Source organism: Eutrema salsugineum, unplaced genomic scaffold (genome assembly GCF_000478725.1).
Source record: "Eutrema salsugineum unplaced genomic scaffold, Eutsalg1_0 scaffold_14, whole genome shotgun sequence".
In the NCBI taxonomy this organism is placed as follows: Eukaryota; Viridiplantae; Streptophyta; class Magnoliopsida; order Brassicales; family Brassicaceae; genus Eutrema; species Eutrema salsugineum.
Window position 1 is genome coordinate 1,703,419 of NW_006256877.1, and position 5,105 is coordinate 1,708,523.

Below are 5,105 nucleotides of genomic sequence, written 5' to 3' on the forward strand. Positions count from 1 at the left end.
CCTTACCGATCGGCCAGAATCGAGTATCGAGTGCAAAAATACCACAGGACAAGTTTTTGACCGAGGCAAGAATTTTTACGACCAAAAAGCTTACCGCGGTACACAGCCCTCGGCCATTTTTCTTACCGCGGGAAGGTTTTTACGACCAAAAGTTGTCCTTGCCCGCGCAATTCAGAGATCAGCGATCCGGGGAACCTTCCGGTCCGAATCAGTTGGCGGGGTCTTCACCAAAGTTGGAGATAATCAAGCAAAGATTCTAGAACAGTTGGAATCATCCAATTCGGACCAGTGGAGAGAAAGATATGGCTTCCGGAGCATTCACCAGCATTGCGCGTACCCGAGAACTGAACGGCGAACTTCAAAGATCATGGCGGACGGAGCCCTTCCAGACCGAACCAGCTTACCCGGCCTTCACCAAAGTTCGAGATCCATGGAAGATCCTCTCAGAGCATTTGGAATCGCTCAATTCGGAGCAAAGGTTTGGAAGATAGGGTCTGCGGAGTTCACATCGGTCTAAAAGTCAAATTTCCGGTGATTTCAATGCGGCGCAAAGATGTTAAATCCAGGAAGCCTTCCACTCCCCAAGCTCCGATGATTTCTTCACCAAAGTTCGAGCTTATTGAGTCATCTTGACTGTGGAACTGGTCCCAGAGCAATTGGAGTCGTGTGCTGAAAGTTACTGCTTCCGGAAGGTGACATGGTCGATACAAGCCTAAAAGAGTTGCGATACGCGCTAAGTATTTTCACAAGCCTCGGTATCTTTACCTTGGCGTCACTCAAGTCAAGGCTCATATCTTGGAAGTATTCTGGACTAGACCTCGTGCCAAAGTCTTGGCATGGTTAGATCGAGGCATGCATACGTAAGAACTGAAGCTGGAAACGACTAAGTGTTGAAACTACACCTCGGTGTAATGACCTCGGCGTGCATGCCGGACTGTGTTCTCCCAAGCACCTAGACATCATGACCCCTCGACATTTTATCCCGAGGTCCCTTGTCACGAACCCAGAATCAAGAACAGAATGGCTCAAGAACATACACGGGAGGATAGATCAAAGACTAGGGTTCATGCATGTTCTTGACGTGTTCTTCACGAGATCTTCATCTGGATCCTGACTCACGTGCACGCCTCGGCATGAAGATCTCGGCTTCACTTTCCGACACACCGTGGCACTCACCCATCAACCCAAGAAGGCGGTTCAGTACCTGTTTTGTTCTGGGCTGACCCGCGACACTTTCCCTTTGCTATAAATACATTTTGAGACTAAAAAACCTAGTAATCTTATCTCTTATCTGTTTTTAGCTCTAAGAACTTGCCACTTTTGTGAAACTTGATTAATCTAATCCGATATCTCGTTTTTGCATCAGAATCTTGTTCTTTCTTTATTTCTTTTATCATCCAACATCAAACTCCTTATCATGACTAGCTACACGTCTTGCAGAGGACTTAGTGAGCTCGTTATGATCAGTGAGTAGTCGTTTAAGCGGCTTTAGATAGGTAGATTAGGGTGCTTTCAAGGTGGATTAATGGGTTTAGGTGTCTAGTCTTGCATGTTTCATTCCTTAACCGACGAGATCTCTAAGCTGGATCCAAGCACATCACTTGAGGTTCAGATCTGAGACATATCTCGCATCAGAAGTGTTTGTAGAAATGTCTGAACCACTCGGTTAAGGGTTTAAGAGTCTTTCATCGCGAGAGTGATAGTTTGTTCTCTTAAATGACGTTTTTGAACCGATTCTTATTGCTGACTGATTCGTGCTTCTCAAAAGGGATTTTGGTATGAAAGAGGATCAGTTTAGACGTTTAATACTTTCATGAGAAGATTAACGTGCCTTGAGTTCAAAGTCAAATGAAATCGCTTGATAAAATGATTCATTAGCCCCTTAGTCTAACTTGGAAGCACCCGAGTCAAATATCCTGTCTAAAGCTTCTGCCTTTATCATTCATTACCATCATCTGAATCACCTGTTTGTTATTTGCATCTTGATTAGTTTAAATCTCTGCTTTTATTTAACTTTATTGCTCTTTTGCCTGTTAATCACCGTCACCAAACTTTTGTCATCTTGTCTTGACTTAAGTGAACAAATGACATAGGCTAGTGTCTCGTTTACAAGCTTGGTTTGACACCCCTTATACTACTTTGACAAGGGGATTGATAACCCTTCTAAGAGCCTGAAAACTCTTAGTTATCCATTGGCGCCGTTGCCAACTTGTAGGAGCATTAGTCTCTTGTTTGTTCTTGAGTTCAAGCTTTTCTTTCCTTTGTTTTACTAACTTCTTTCCAAGTTCTTGTTTTGTTTTCAGGTGCATGAATACCAGGTCTCGGAGCACAGGATCGCTTTTCCCATACGACGATAACATCAACAGATTAGAAAGGCGAGCTCACGAGAGAGAACAGCACTTTGACAGACTTAGAATGGCAGAACAACAGAGAATGGAGCAACAGGCTCAGGCAGCCGAGCACCAGGATCAGGCTAATCAGGCGCAGGCAGGAAGAAATGAACAACAAGCCTATGTTAATTAGCAACAGGCTCAAAGAAACGAACGGCTTGCTCAGCAAAACCAACACCAAGCGAATAGAAATGAACAACAAGCCCATCATGTTCATCCGCCACCGCCCCAAGTTCAGAGACAACATCCTCCAATCTGTGTTGGAGAGAATGACCGAGCTAATGTGCACCAATACCGAGCTGGGATTCAAGCTCCACCAGTTCAAAACAACAACTTTGAAGTTAAAGCTTCCCTGCTCAATATGGTGCAAAACTCAAAGTTCCACGGTTTGGCTGGAGAAGACCCTCTCGAGCATCTAGATCAATTTGATCGGGTTTGCGACTTAACCAAGATAAATGGCGTCTCCGAAGATAGCTTCAAGCTACGCTTGTTCCCTTTCAGCCTCGGTGATAAAGCACACCAGTGGGAAAAGAATATACCGAGGGGTTCTATACAAACCTGGGAGCAGTGTAAACTGGCGTTCTTATCAAAGTTCTTTTCCACATCACGCACGGCTAAGCTCAGGAATCAGATCTCAAGTTTCACGCAGCACAATAACGAGAGCTTTAGTGAAGCTTGGGAACGGTTTAGAAGCTACACTAACCAATGCCCACACCACGGCTTCTCAGAGGCATCCCTCTTGAGTACTTTATACCGAGGTGCACTCCCCAAGATCAGAAACCAACTCGATACAGCTTCAAATGGGAATTTTCTTGGAAAAGAGATCACTGCGGCAATGGAACTAGTTGAGAACCTAGCCATGTCCAATGACACGTATGGAGAGGACTTTGATAGAGCAAACCGTACAGAGGGATCTAGTGATGAACAGCGTATGAAAAAGGATATAAGAGAGCTTCAGAGTAAGCTTGACAAGGTTTTGATGGCGACTCAAAAGCCAATACACTTTGTAGGCGAGTTTGATGAGCAAGGGCCAAGTTTTGACAATGTTAATGAAGATGGTCTAACACAAGAGGAGCTGAATTACATAGGGAATCAGCAGAGGTATCAGCGGTTTAACAACTACAACAGTAACCCAAACCTCTCATACAGAAACCCGAATGTAGCTAACCCTCAAGACCAAGTGTACCCTGCTCAACAACAACAAAAAAGCTATGCTCAAAAAGGCTCCTTTTCAGAATACCTTCCAGCCCAAGCAACAGTTCAGTGGGCAACAGCACGGCTACACTCAGCAGAATCAAGCGGCTCAGAGTAACAACTTCAACAACCAACCGCAGCAACACAAGTTTCCACCAGGGTTCCATCCGCAGCCGATGGGTAATCAACAACAGATTCAGGGAACGAGTCAGAATCAAATGGGGAACGACGTCTGTGGGATACTACAGCAACTGTTACAGGGCGAGCAAAGGGTTGAGAGCCAGCACGCGACAATGCAGCAAGATATCAGAGAGCTTAAGCAGAATCAAGCTTCTACATCATCAAGAGGCCCGGCTTTACCAGGTAAACCGGAGCCGAACCCTAAAGAGTATGTGAACGCCATCACATTGAGGAGTGGTAAGGAATTACAAACTCCAACGCTTAAGACAAAGCTCATTGAGGCCAATGAGCAATTAGAGGGGGAGGCAGCCTCAGACGATGCGTGTAAAGAAGCGGTCTTAAAGAAGGAACCGATCAAGGACAAAGGAAAAGAGGTGGAAAAGACAACCGAGCTTGAAAAGCCCTATGTTCCACCACCACCTTATCAACCCAAGATACCGTTCCCAGGGCGTTTCAAAAAGAAAATCCTAGACAAGGCCAAGGCGGTCTTTGAGAAACACTTGGAGAACACGCAACTCACCTTACCCATTATAGATGCTTTCTTAGCTATACCCCAGCTTGGGAAGTTTCTAAAGGACGCGATCCTCAACAAGACAAAGGAGCTCCAGGGTATGGTGATACTGAGCCATGAGTGCAGTGCCATAATACAAAGAAGATCTATACCAAGGAAGCTATCCGATCCGGGCAGCTTCACTTTGCCGTGTGCTTTAGGTCACCTGAAGTTCTCAAACTGTTTATGTGACCTTGGAGCTTCTGTGAGCTTAATGCCTTACACGGTGGCCAAGAGATTGGGATACAAAAGCTACAAGCCAGCCAAGATCTCTCTTGTATTAGCTGATAGATCGGTTAGATTACCGGTGGGGTTGCTTGAGGATCTACCTTTGAGGATCGGTGAGACAGAAATCCCCACGGACTTCATAGTTCTTGAGATGGACGAGGAACCATTAGACCCTATCATCTTGGGCCGACCGTTCTTAGCAACCGCAGGAGCCATAATAGATGTGAGAGGAGGAATGATTGTACTACACATCGGTTCCGAGACTATGAAGTTCAACGTGAAGGAAATGATGAAGAAACCGACCATTGGAGGTCAGGTTTTCTATGTGGAGGTAATGGAGGAGCTGGCTGATGAGCTCCTTGAAGAGTTGAACGCAGAGGATCCGTTACAAGTGGTCTTAACGCGGGAACAAAGCGAGCACGGTTACTTGAACGAGGAAAGCGAGGTGTACAAGCGTCTTTTGGACCAACCGAGGGAATTTGGAGCTGAGGTGAGGTTTTTGGAGCTCCACACGAGAAGCCTCGACATTCTAGAAAGCGAGGAGTCAAAGGGAAAAGAAGAGA

At 45.6% G+C, this 5,105-nt stretch overlaps 1 non-coding gene across 1 annotated transcript; it reads right to left on the reverse strand.

The window, feature by feature from the left end:
- Positions 1-3,006: 3,006 nt before the first annotated feature.
- Positions 3,007-3,113, reverse strand: LOC112088681. The gene has a single exon (XR_002900626.1). It is a non-coding gene; the product is annotated as a small nucleolar RNA R71 (small nucleolar RNA).
- Between the last annotated feature and the right edge of the window lie 1,992 nt (positions 3,114-5,105).